This window comes from Rana temporaria, chromosome 4, assembly GCF_905171775.1.
Source record: "Rana temporaria chromosome 4, aRanTem1.1, whole genome shotgun sequence".
Lineage (NCBI taxonomy): Eukaryota > Metazoa > Chordata > Amphibia > Anura > Ranidae > Rana > Rana temporaria.
Window position 1 is genome coordinate 79,311,558 of NC_053492.1, and position 15,143 is coordinate 79,326,700.

Below are 15,143 nucleotides of genomic sequence, written 5' to 3' on the forward strand. Positions count from 1 at the left end.
GGATGGCGTTATCCACAATTTTCATCGCTGGACAGCATTATCGACAATTTTCATTGCTGGACGGCGTTATCGACAATTCTCATCGCTGAACGGCATTATCGACAATTGACATCGCTGTAAATCGTTATCGAAATTTTCATCGCTAGACAGTGCTATGGACATCGCTGGATGGCGTTATCAACAATTTTCATCGCTGGACGGCATTATCGACAATTGACATCGCTGGAAAGCGTTATCGAAATTTTCATCGCTGGACAGTGTTATGGACATCGCTGGATGGCATTATCGACAATTTTCATTGCTGGATGGCGTTATCGACAATTTTCATCGCTGGGCGGCATTATCGACAATTTTCATTGCTGGACGGCATTATCGACAATTGACATCGCTGGAAAGCGTTATCGAAATTTTCATCGCTGGACAGTGTTATGGAAATCGCTGGACAGCATTATCGACAATTTTCATTGCTGGACGGCATTATCGACAATTGACATTGCTGGAAAGCGTTATCGAAATTTTCTTCGCTGGACAGTGTTATGGACATCGCTGGACTGCATTATCCACAATTTTCATCGCTGGACAGCATTATCCACAATTTTCATCGCTGGACGGCATTATCGACAATTTTCATCGCTGGACTGCATTATCGACAATTTTCATTGCTGGACGGCGTTATCGACAATTTTCATCGCTGGACGGCATTATCGACAATTGACATCGCTGAAAATCGTTATCGAAATTTTCATCGCTGGACAGTGTTATGGACATCGCTGGACGGCATTATCGACAATTTTTATCGCTGGACAGTGTTATGGACATCGCTGGACAGCATTATCGACAATTTTCATCGCTGGACAGCATTATCGACAATTTTCATCGCTGGACGGCATTATCGACAATTGACATCGCTGGAAAGCGTTATCGAAATTTTCATCGCTGGACAGTGTTATGGACACCGCTGGACAGCATTATCGACAATTTTCATCGCTGGACAGCGTTATCGACAATTGACATCGCTGGACAGCATTATCGACAATTGACATCGCTGGACAGCATTATCGAAATTTTCATCGCTAGACAGTGTTATGGAAATCGCTGGACAGCATTATCGACAATTTTCATCGCTGGACGGCATTATCGACAATTGACATCGCTGGAAAGCGTTATCGAAATTTTCATCGCTGGACAGTGTTATGGACATCGCTGGACAGCATTATCGACAATTTTCATTGCTGGACGGCATTTTCGACAATTGACATCGCTGGAAAGCGTTATCGAAATTTTCATCGCTGGACAGTGTTATGGACATCGCTGGATGGCATTATCGTCAATTTTCATTGCTGGACGGCATTATCGACAATTGACATCGCTGGAAAGCGTTATCGAAATTTTCATCGCTGGACAGTGTTATGGAAATCGCTGGACAGCATTATCGACAATTTTCATCGCTGGACGGCATTATCGACAATTGACATCGCTGGACGGCATTATCGACAATTTTCATCGCTGGACGGCATTATCGACAATTGACATCGCTGGATGGCGTTATCATTAATTTTCATCGCTGGACAGTGTTATGGAAATCGCTGGACAGCATTATCGACAATTTTCATCGCTGGACGGCATTATCGACAATTGACATCGCTGGAAAGCGTTATCGAAATTTTCATCGCTCGACAGTGTTATGGACATCGCTGGATGGCGTTATCGACAATTTTTGCCGCTGGACAGCATTATCGACAATTTTCATCGCTGGACGGCATTATCGACAATTGACATTGCTGAAAATCGTTATCGAAATTTTCATCGCTGGATAGTGTTATGGACATCGCTGGATGGCGTTATCGACAATTTTCATCGCTGGATGGCATTATCGACAATTGACATTGCTGGAAATCGTTATCGAAATTTTCATCGCTGGACAGTGTTATGGACATCGCTGGAAAGCGTTATGGACAATTTTCATTGCTGGACGGCGTTATCGACAATTTTCATCGCTGGACAGCATTATCGACAATTGACATTGCTGGAAAGCGTTATCGAAATTTTCATCGCTGGACAGTGTTATGGACATCGCTGGATGGCGTTTATCGACAATTTTCATCGCTGGGCGGCATTATCGACAATTGACATCGCTGAATGGCATTGACAATTTTCATTGCTGGACGGCATTATCGACAATTGACATCGCTGGAAAGCGTTATCGCAATTTTAATCGCTGGACAGTGTTATGGACATCGCTGGATGGCGTTATCGACAATTTTCTTTTTTTTTTTTTTTTTTTATTTTTTTTTATTTTTTATTTATAACAGAAAGATCAGCCTGCGCAGGGCATAATAATACAACTGTATGTTTAGTGCAATATCACAGATCAGGTTACAAACTCATTAACGGTAAAGGATATTCACAGATTGACATTCCAGTTCTGGACTGGGGGGTTTATACCTTCCATCAGTAGCGTCTACCAGGTGCAAGGGGTCGCGATCAACCAAAACGTGTCTCCTGAAGCGCTACTGATGTATTCCCATGGGTGACTCGGGTATTTGAGCCCGTACAGGGCTAACCTTCCTTCTTTTTTTCCATGTTTTTTTTAGATAATAAGAAAGAAAGAGTGAAAGGTGCTGGTGTGCCGAAGGAGAAGAAAGAAAGAGGGAGACAGCGGGGGAGGGGGGGGGGGATTTCAGGTGGGGAGGGGGTGCGGGCTGAGGGTCAGCGGTATGTCCTAGGCGGTGATGCCCGCCTGTTCCTCCCTGAGGCTCTGTCCCTCCGAGGAGAACCTAAAGACATTCCACAGTTGCCAGGTGTTTTTGTACACCTCTTGTCTGTTTTGGCTGGTGAGGATGAGATCCTCCAGGCGGTTGATGTCATCTACCTTATTAAGCCAGAGGGCCAGAGTGGGCGGGTGTTGGGATTTCCAAGTCAGTGGGATGCATGCCCTGGCTGCGTCAAAGAGGTGGCGTAGCACTGCTTTCCTGTACACCCGTAACGGGATATCCGTCGCGTGAAGCAGGAACAGGGCTGGGTCGTCCGGTATTTCCCGGTCAGTAAACATTTGCGAAATTCGGCGTACTTCGCTCCAGAATCCCCGTAAGCGGGAGCAGGACCAGAAAACGTGGAGAAGGGTACCCTTCTCTTCCCGGCATCGCCAGCATACATCTGACGTCCCCGGGAAGAGCGCCTGCAACAACGCCGGGGTCCTATACCACCGTGTCAGGATTTTATAATTTGTTTCCTGAGTCCTGGAGCAGATGGAGGACTTGTGTGTCAGTTCGAGGATTCGTTGCCTTTTACTAGTGGAGAAGGTGCACCCCAGGTCCCTCTCCCATTTAAGGAGACATGGCACAGGGCTCTCCGTGGGGGGGGTGTTCAGCACCTCGTACATCAGTGACAGGGTGTGGGAAATCGCCCCCGTCCCCATGCACAATTCGTCCAGGGGGGTGAGTGCCTGCTGTGTGCCGGTGGGTGGCGGCATGGTACTAAGGAAATGTCCTACCTGGAGCGCCCTCATGTGGTCTAATTCAAAGGGGCCTGCGGGGTCCATCAGTTCCGCGGCGGTCTTCCATTTCCCCCCGTCCCCAAAGTGTGATGCCTGTCCCAAGCCCGCCTCCCGGAGTTCCAGGAATTTCCTATCTGTCAAACCCGGGGTAAAGTGGGGGTGGCCGAGTATTGGTCTCAGAATGGGGTTATGTGATGTGAGAGCGGGTTTTGCCCACAGCTGTTCGCAAACTTTAATCGTGGCTCCCATCAACGGATGGCGCCTTAGGCCCAGAGGCAACGCCTCCAAGCACCAAGGCGCGCCCCGAAGCGGGACCGCACTCTGTTTTTGTTCGATCTGTGTCCACAGCTTAGTGTCGGCGTGTCTACACCAGTCCACTACTCTACTCAGATGGGCCGCCTGGTAATAGGTGCGGAGATCTGGCATTGCCAGGCCTCCGTGGAGTTTCGGGAGTGATGGCGTTTTCCTGCTCACCCGGGGGCTCTTCCCAGCCCAGAGGAATCTAGTGAATATGGAGTGGGCCTGTCTGAAGAAGGTTCCCGGTATCCGTACCGGAAGGGCTTGCAGGAGATATAGGAATTTGGGTAGTATCGACATTTTAAGAATATTGCATCGCCCTAGCCACGAGTGTAGGCCACTATTCCATTGGTCCAACAGTTTTTTCACCGATCCGAGGAGGGGTGGGAAGTTTAATTGGAAGAGGTGGGGGAGTGACGCCGGTATGTAGGTCCCCAGGTATTTCAGGGCCCTGTCTGTCCAGCTCAACTTGAAGCCGTCTCTAAGTTCCTGAAGCTTGTGTTGTGGAATCCCCACCCCCATGGCTTCTGACTTATCAAAGTTTATCTTCAGATTAGAGAGTCGGCCATACACCTCAAATTCCTGTAGTAGGTTCGTCAGTGACGTTTTGGGGTTCGTGAGTGTGAACATCAGATCGTCCGCGTAGGCAGAGATCTTATGCTGTCTCCCTCCCACCGTTATACCGGTTATCCCGGGGTTTTGTCTGATATGTCCCAGGAAGGGTTCCAGGGACAGGGCAAAGAGCAGGGGCGAAAGTGGACACCCCTGCCTGGTGCCATTGGATATCGGAAATGGCTCAGAGAGCACTCCATTTGCCCTGACCCTGGCTGTAGGGTTCGTATATGCGGCCTTTACCCACCCCCTCATCCGCTCACCGAGGCCCACATGCTCCAAAGTCGCGAACAGGTACTTCCAGCTCACTCGGTCGAACGCCTTTTCGGCGTCCGTCCCCACCAAGACACACGGCGTCTTGTTGCTGGTCGCTACATGCAGCAGGTTTAAGACCTTAGTGGTGTTGTCTCTGGCCTCTCTCGTTGGGACAAACCCCACCTGGTCTAAATGTATCAGCTGGGGAAGGTGTTGCTGCAGTCTGGAGGCCAGGATCTTGGTGAAGACCTTAAGGTCTGTATTAAGGAGGGAGATGGGGCGGTAGCTTCCACACAGAGTTGGGTCTTTGCCCTCTTTTGGTATCACCGATATCTGTGCCTGCAGCGTGGTGTTATGGAACTGCTTCCCGGAGCCCACATCATTGAACAACTCAACCATCCTCTGACCTAAAGACGGCAGCAAGGTCTTGTAGTAGTGTATGGTAAGGCCGTCTGGGCCGGGGGCTTTGCCTGGTTTGGTTTTACTAAGGGCCAGTTGAATTTCAGGGAGGGTGATGGGTTCCTCTAGGAGGTCTCTGGTTTCCGTAGGCAACGTGGCCATCTGGGAGCTGTCAAGGTATTCTGCCGTGGGGTCTCGCGCGGGTGTCTCTGCGCTTAGGTTATATAGTGATTCGTAAAACGACCTAAATTCCCCAGTAATTTGACGTGGGAGGGTTGCCTTCCGTCCGGAAGGGGAGAGTACATAGGGTATGTATGATGCTAGGCGTTGTGCTTGTAGGGTCTGGGCCAAAAGCCTGCCGCATTTGTTGCCCGACTCGTATACCTTTCTCCGGCATCTCTGCATCGCGGTCTTGGCTTTGTGTTGTAGGACGTCAGTGACCTGCGAGCGAATCAAGTTAAGTTCCGCTTCCGCTTGGTCTGATGGGTTTGTCTTATGTGTGGTTTCTAGCGCCTGTAATTTGGTGAGGAGAGTGTTTAATTGTTCCGTACGGGCCCGTTTTAGTCTCGCACCGTGTTTTATAAAAACCCCTCTAATCACTGCCTTGTGGGCCTCCCAGACCACCCCTGTACTACTGTCTGTCGTGGAGTTGGTCTTGAAGTAACAGTCTATCTCAGCTACCGCGTCCGCAAGGACCACCGGGTCCTGTAAGAGGCTTTCATTAAGCCTCCAGGTTGGGTTTTGACCCGCATGAACGTCAGATAGCGCATATCTCACCCCTACTGGTGCGTGATCTGACCATGTAATAGATCCGATTGTGGTATTTTTAATCGCATGGAGTTGGCTGTGAGGGACCAGGATGTAATCAATGCGTGAGTATGTTCGGTGGGGTTTGGAGTAGAAGGAGTAGTCCTTTTCTCCAGGGTGGAAGAGTCGCCAAGTGTCAATCAGCTGGGCTGCATGTAACGCCTCGGCTATCCGCCTACGGGCATCTCGCGACGAGGATGACTTACCCGACGAGGTATCCTCCGAGGCCGAAAGGGGGATGTTCAAGTCGCCTCCCAAGATAAGTTGGCCTTCCGAGAATTTCGTTAGGTTGGCCACAGTTTTTTTAATGAATGTGTCCTGATGGACATTGGGGGCATATAAGTTCGCCAGTGTCACCCTGCTGTTCCCAATGTGGCCCTTCAGAAATAGAAAACGGCCCTCGCCATCCGTCCGGATGTCTGTGGATCTCCAGGGTACTTTTGCCGATATAAGGATGGAGACGCCCCTGGACTTGGCCTCTGAGTACGCCGAGTGGTAGACCAGGGGATAGTATCTGTTCCTAAGCAGTGGAAGTCTAAGGTCTCTGAAGTGTGTTTCCTGTATCATGACAATGTCCGCTTTTAGGCGGCGCATGTCATGGAGCAGCATCTTCCGTTTCTCAGGGGTGTTCAGGCCCTTCACATTCAGGGATATAATATTAAGTGGGTCCATGCCCGCGACTAAGGTGGGGTTTTTTTTTTTTTTTTTTTTTGGGGGGGGGGATGGGGTATTAAGGTGGGGGGTAAGGTTAGTGGAAGTGGGGAAAGTAGGGAGCGGCACACCAGTAGAAGAGAGAGATAAAGAAAAGAACTGAGAGCTGGCACTAGATAGTGCAGCTAAAAAAGAGGTCTAATATAGCCCTAGCGGCTGTGGCGCTCGCCGGGGCGCCCACTCAAAAAAAAAAAAAGGGGTCCCCGGGGTACTGAGCGCCGCCCTATTCGGGGTAGTGGGTGAACAAGGCCAAGGCGTAAGCTACCCGGCCTCTACCCCCCATTTTTATAAGAGCAAAGTGTAATATATATCGGCAATGTACAAAAAAGTGCAAACATAACATGGGGCATGCAATAACTTATTTAAACAGTTTAACCAGCGCTGTCCACATTGCAAATGTGGCAGCTCTATCATTCCCAGTGACATCAAACAAGCAGCAGGTCACAAGCCCAGCCCCCCCTCCCCCCTCCAACAAACAAATCAATCACCCGCCCTCCATCCGCCCACTCCGATAGGAAGTCCAGGTCCTCCATTGTATCGTGATTCTGGACAGATCACACCGTACAGGTCACTCCCCGCCAGGGGCCACGTTCACCGCGGGTCAATCCCCGACCCCCCCCCAACAAAGTTACATGTGTCAAACATCCTCCAGGCCGGTGATCAATTGCCCACCAACCTGCATGTCCCCCGAAACGTGTCCACCACCCCCCCCCGCTCCAGACACAGGGTGCATCCTCCGGGCACACTTCTCCCTCCGGAGCTTAGTGAAACGTCCACGAGGGGGGGGGGGGCGGCCTCCCGTCCCCCCAGGTATTGCACCAAGCCAGGGGGAGGCCGGGGCACCCCGCGACCCCCCAGCTCTAGAGTAGGCGCCAGTCGCCCCCCCCCCAGCACAGCAAACAGTGGCCCCTGGGCGGCAGAGGGCTCGGGATATCCAACAAGGAGAGTCGAGGATTCGGAAGAGGGTGTGTGGGAGGTGGGGAGGCGTCCCGCGGCCCTCATTGTTTCCCCGTAGGGCATGGCTAGGGGAATGGAGTGGGACAAGGAGGCGGAGAGGGCCGGCTACGTGGGCCAAGGGTGGTCAGCGAGAGGAGGGGATGGCAAGCCGGGGAAAGGGATACGTGGCCCACGGCCTACTCACGTGCCTCCTCCCGTGATGGCGAGCGGTCTCTTCTCCTTCCCCGCTGCCGGCGGGGCGGCTGAAGGCCTCGGCGGGCCGGGGGTCCCGATCTACCTGGCGGTCTTGGGAGTAGTTGAAGCCAGTCTGGCACTTCTATGGGGTCTTCGTCTAGGAAGTGGAACAGCGACGGGAGGTCCGTTGTCCTTAGTAGCGTGAAGGATCCATTGTCCCCACGGAACGTCACCGACAGTGGGTATCCCCACCGGTACGTCAGGCCCTTCTGTTTTGCCAATTCCAGCACCGGTCTCAGCATGGCCCTTCGGCGCAGAGTTGCCCTGGAGAGGTCTGGCAATACCTTGATCTGTGCGCCTTCTCGTTCTATCTCCCCTAGGTCCCAGGCACGTCGTAGGATGGCCTCTTTTTGCACATAGCGGTGCAGCCGGCAGATCACATCCCGCGGCCTAGTCGGGTCTGCCGATCTCGGGCCCAATGCTCTATGCGCGCGATCCAAGGGGATTGCTGCTTCCGGCTCCTCCAGAATGGTCCGGAACAGCTCCACCACCGTATCGCCCAGGTTCTCGCCCTCCGTCCCCTCCGGGATCCCCCGCAGCCGCAGATTATTGCGGCGGCTGCGGTCCTCGATATCCTCCAGGTGGAGCTGAAGTTCCACTGCCGCGTCTCTGTGCTGGTCCCTGGCATGCTCCAGGGCTACTACTCTCGCCTCCAGTGAGGACACCGAGGTCTCCCCCGACGTCACCCGCTCCGCCAAGGTGGATATCTCCCCGCGGACCTCCTGTATGTCTCTGTTGTGTGTTTCCTCCAGCCGGAGGATGAGGGTCTCGATGTCCGATCGTGTCGGGAGGGCCCCAATATCTGCCCGGGTCGGGAGGGCAAGGAGCAGAGCCCTGATCTCCTGTTCCTGCATGTTCGAATCGGGCGGCTGGTCCTCTGGATGTTCCGGATGGTTTGGTGCACCGGGTAGCTCTGAGAGGCCAGCCCACGGCGAAGCTCCAGACGGTAAGTCAGCGTCGTGTGGTGTGGCTGGGGTCTCCTGGGGGGATCCACGCGGTGGGCCTCTTGGCGCGGTTGCTCTGCCGCCTGGTGATTGATCCTGCAAGGCGCGGAAATATCGTTGTATTTCGCCAGTCTTCGCCCCGGAAGTCTTCTTGCGGTTGGTGGCCCTGGTGCCGTATCGTTTGGCCGAGTGCATGCCGATATATTGGCTATTTTGGTTGTTTTAAGGGGATTCGGGCCGGGAGCTCACAGAGAGTGCTTCCTTACTCAGCCATGTCCAGGCCACGTTATCGACAATTTTCATCACTGAACGGCATTATCGACAATTGACATCGCTGGACGGCATTATCGACAATTGACATCGCTGGAAAGCATTATCGAAATTTTCATCGCTGGACAGTGTTATGGAAATCGCTGGACAGCATTATCGACAATTTTCATCGCTGGACGGCATTATCGACAATTGACATCGCTGGACGGCATTATCGACAATTTTCATCGCTGGACGGCATTATCGACAATTGACATCGCTGGACGGCGTTATCGACAATTTTCATCGCTGGACGGCATTATCGTCAATTGACATCGCTGGAAAGCGTTATCGAAATTTTCATCCCTGGACAGTGTTATGGACATCGCTGGATGGCGTTATCAACAATTTTCATCGCTGGACGGCATTATCGACAATTTTCATCGCTGGACAGTGTTATGGACATCGCTGGACAGCATTATCGACAATTTTCATCGCTGGACAGCATTATCGACAATTGACATCGCTGGACAGCATTATCGACAATTGACATCGCTGGAAAGCGTTATCGAAATTTTCATCGCTGGACAGTGTTATGGACATCGCTGGACAGCATTATCGACAATTTTCATTGCTGGACGGCATTATCGACAATTGACATCGCTGGAAAGCGTTATCGAAATTTTCATCGCTGGACAGTGTTATGGACATCGCTGGACAGCATTATCGTCAATTTTCATTGCTGGATGGCGTTATCGACAATTTTCATCGCTGGGCGGCATTATCGACAATTTTCATCGCTGGACGGCATTATCGACAATTGACATCTCTGGAAAGCGTTATCGAAATTTTCATCGCTGGACAGTGTTATGGACATCGCTGGACAGCATTATCGACAATTTTCATCGCTGGACGGCGTTATCGACAATTTTCATCGCTGGACAGCATTATCGACAATTTTCATTGCTGGACGGCGTTATCGACAATTCTCATCGCTGGACGGCATTATCGACAATTGACATCGCTGGAAATCGTTATCGAAATTTTCATCGCTAGACAGTGCTATGGACATCGCTGGGTGGCGTTATCAACAATTTTCATCGCTGGACGGCATTATCGACAATTGACATCGCTGGAAAGCGTTATCGAAATTTTCATCGCTGGACAGTGTTATGGAAATCGCTGGATAGCATTATCGACAATTTTCATTGCTGGACGGCGTTATCGACAATTTTCATCGCTGGACGGCATTATCGACAATTGACATCGCTGAAAATCGTTATCGAAATTTTCATCGCTGGACAGTGTTATGGACATCGCTGGACGGCATTATCGACAATTTTCATCGCTGGACAGTGTTATGGACATCGCTGGACAGCATTATCGACAATTTTCATCGCTGGACGGCATTATCGACAATTGACATCGCTGGAAAGCGTTATCGAAATTTTCATCGCTGGACAGTGTTATGGACATCGCTGGACAGCATTATCGACAATTTTCATCGCTGGACGGCATTATCGACAATTGACATCGCTGGAAAGCGTTATCGAAATTTTCATCGCTGGACAGTGTTATGGACATCGTTGGATGGCGTTATCCACAATTTTCATCGCTGGACGGCATTATCGAAATTTTCATCGCTGGACAGTGTTATGGAAATCGCTGGACAGCATTATCGACAATTGACATCGCTGGACAGCATTATCGACAATTGACATCGCTGGAAAGCGTTATCGAAATTTTCATCGCTGGACAGTGTTATGGAAATCGCTGGACAGCATTATCGACAATTTTCATTGCTGGACGGCATTATCGACAATTGACATTGCTGGAAAGTGTTATCGAAATTTTCTTCGCTGGACAGTGCTATAGGGACATCGCTGGACGGCGTTATCGACAATTTTCATCGCTGGATAGTGTTATGGACATCGCTGGATGGCGTTATCGACAATTTTCATCGCTGGACAGCATTATCGACAATTTTCATTGCTGGACGGCGTTATCGACAATTGACATCGCTGGAAATCGTTATCGAAATTTTCATCGCTAGACAGTGCTATGGACATCGCTGGATGGCGTTATCGACAATTTTCATTGCTGGACTGCGTTATTGACAATTTTTGCCGCTGGACAGCATTATCGACAATTTTCATCGCTGGACGGCATTATCGACAATTGACATTGCTGAAAATCGTTATCGAAATTTTCATCGCTGGATAGTGTTATGGACATCGCTGGATGGCGTTATCGACAATTTTCATCGCTGGACGGCATTATCGACAATTGACATTGCTGGAAAGCGTTATCGAAATTTTCATCGCTGGATAGTGTTATGGACATCGCTGGATGGCGTTTATCGACAATTTTCATCGCTGGGCGGCATTATCGACAATTGACATCGCTGAATGGCATTGACAATTTTCATTGCTGGACGGCATTATCGACAATTGACATCGCTGGAAAGCGTTATCGAAATTTTCTTCGCTGGATAGTGCTATGGACATCGCTGGACAGCATTATCCACAATTTTCATCGCTGGACGGCATTATCGACAATTGACATCGCTGGAAAGCGTTATCGAAATTTTCATCGCTGGACAGTGTTATGGACATCGCTGGACAGCATTATCGACAATTTTCATTGCTGGACGGCGTTATCGACAATTTTCATCGCTGGACGGCATTATCGACAATTGACATTGCTGGAAAGTGTTATCGAAATTTTCTTCGCTGGACAGTGTTATGGACATCGCTGGACGGCATTATCGACAATTTTTATCGCTGGACAGTGTTATGGACATCGCTGGACGGCATTATCGACAATTTTCATCGCTGGACGGCATTATCGACAATTGACATCGCTGGATGGCGTTATCATTAATTTTCATCGCTGGACGGCATTATCGACAATTGACATCGCTGGACGGCATTATCGACAATTGACATCGCTGGAAAGCGTTATCGAAATTTTCATCGCTGGACAGTGTTATGGAAATCGCTGGACAGCATTATCGACAATTTTCATTGCTGGACGGCATTATCGACAATTGACATCGCTGGAAAGCGTTATCGAAATTTTCATCGCTGGACAGTGTTATGGAAATCGCTGGACAGCATTATCGACAATTTTCATTGCTGGACGGCATTATCGACAATTGACATCGCTGGAAAGCGTTATCGAAATTTTCATCGCTGGACAGTGTTATGGACATCGCTGGACAGCATTATCGACAATTTTCATTGCTGGACGGCATTATCGACAATTGACATCGCTGGAAAGCGTTATCGAAATTTTCATCGCTGGACAGTGTTATGGACATCGCTGGACAGCATTATCGTCAATTTTCATTGCTGGATTGCGTTATCGACAATTTTCATCGCTGGGCGGCATTATCGACAATTTTCATCGCTGGACGGCATTATCGACAATTGACATTACTGGAAAGCATTATCGAAATTTTCATCGCTGGACAGTGTTATGGACATCGCTGGACAGCATTATCGACAATTTTCATCGCTGGACGGCGTTATCGACAATTTTCATCGCTGGACAGCATTATCGACAATTGACATCTCTGGAAAGCGTTATCGAAATTTTCATCGCTGGATAGTGTTATGGACATCGCTGGATGGCGTTATCGACAATTTTCATCGCTGGACAGCATTATCGACAATTTTCATTGCTGGACGGCGTTATCGACAATTCTCATCGCTGGACGGCATTATCGACAATTGACATCGCTGGAAATCGTTATCGAAATTTTCATCGCTAGACAGTGCTATGGACATCGCTGGATGGCGTTATCAACAATTTTCATCGCTGGACGGCATTATCGACAATTGACATCGCTGGAAAGCGTTATCGAAATTTTCATCGCTGGACAGTGTTATGGAAATCGCTGGATAGCATTATCGACAATTTTCATTGCTGGACGGCGTTATCGACAATTTTCATCGCTGGACGGCATTATCGACAATTGACATCGCTGAAAATCGTTATCGAAATTTTCATCGCTGGACAGTGTTATGGACATCGCTGGACGTCATTATCGACAATTTTCATCGCTGGACAGTGTTATGGACATCGCTGGACAGCATTATCGACAATTTTCATCGCTGGACGGCATTATCGACAATTGACATCGCTGGAAAGCGTTATCGAAATTTTCATCGCTGGACAGTGTTATGGACATCGCTGGACAGCATTATCGACAATTTTCATCGCTGGACGGCATTATCGACAATTGACATCGCTGGAAAGCGTTATCGAAATTTTCATCGCTGGACAGTGTTATGGACATCGCTGGACAGCATTATCGACAATTTTCATCGCTGGACGGCGTTATCGACAATTTTCTTCGCTGGACAGCATTATCGACAATTGACATCTCTGGAAAGCGTTATCGAAATTTTCATCGCTGGATAGTGTTATGGACATCGCTGGATGGCGTTATCGACAATTTTCATCGCTGGACAGCATTATCGACAATTTTCATTGCTGGACGGCGTTATCGACAATTCTCATCGCTGGACGGCATTATCGACAATTGACATCGCTGGAAATCGTTATCGAAATTTTCATCGCTAGACAGTGCTATGGACATCGCTGGGTGGCGTTATCAACAATTTTCATCGCTGGACGGCATTATCGACAATTGACATCGCTGGAAAGCGTTATCGAAATTTTCATCGCTGGACAGTGTTATGGAAATCGCTGGATAGCATTATCGACAATTTTCATTGCTGGACGGCGTTATCGACAATTTTCATCGCTGGACGGCATTATCGACAATTGACATCGCTGAAAATCGTTATCGAAATTTTCATCGCTGGACAGTGTTATGGACATCGCTGGACGGCATTATCGACAATTTTCATCGCTGGACAGTGTTATGGACATCGCTGGACAGCATTATCGACAATTTTCATCGCTGGACGGCATTATCGACAATTGACATCGCTGGAAAGCGTTATCGAAATTTTCATCGCTGGACAGTGTTATGGACATCGCTGGACAGCATTATCGACAATTTTCATCGCTGGACGGCATTATCGACAATTGACATCGCTGGAAAGCGTTATCGAAATTTTCATCGCTGGATAGTGTTATGGACATCGCTGGACAGCATTATCGACAATTTTCATCGCTGGACGGCGTTATCGACAATTTTCATCGCTGGACAGCATTATCGACAATTGACATCTCTGGAAAGCGTTATCGAAATTTTCATCGCTGGATAGTGTTATGGACATCGCTGGATGGCGTTATCGACAATTTTCATCGCTGGACAGCATTATCGACAATTTTCATTGCTGGACGGCGTTATCGACAATTCTCATCGCTGGACGGCATTATCGACAATTGACATCGCTGGAAATCGTTATCGAAATTTTCATCGCTAGACAGTGCTATGGACATCGCTGGATGGCGTTATCGACAATTTTCATCGCTGGACAGCATTATCGACAATTTTCATTGCTGGACGGCATTATCGACAATTTTCATCGCTGGACAGCATTATCGACAATTGACATCGCTGGAAAGCGTTATCGAAATTTTCATCGCTGGATAGTGTTATGGACATCACTGGACAGCATTATCGACAATTTTCATTGCTGGACGGCGTTATCGACAATTCTCATCGCTGGACGGCATTATCGACAATTGACATCGCTGGAAATCGTTATCAAAATTTTCATCGCTAGACAGTGCTATGGACATCGCTGGATGGCGTTATCAACAATTTTCATCGCTGGACGGTATTATCGACAATTGACATCGCTGGAAAGCGTTATCGAAATTTTCATCGCTGGACAGTGTTATGGAAATCGCTGGACAGCATTATCGACAATTTTCATTGCTGGACGGCATTATCGACAATTGACATTGCTGGAAAGTGTTATCGAAATTTTCTTCGCTGGACAGTGCTATGGACATCGCTGGACGGCGTTATCGACAATTTTCATCGCTGGACGGCATTATCGTCAATTGACATCGCTGGACGGCATTATCGACAATTTTCATCGCTGGATAGTGTTATGGACATCGCTGGATGGCGTTATCGACAATTTTCATCGCTGGATAGTGTTATGGAAATCGCTGGACAGCATTATCGACAATTTTCATTGCTGGACGGCATTATCGACAATTGACATTGCTGGAAAGTGTTATCGAAATTT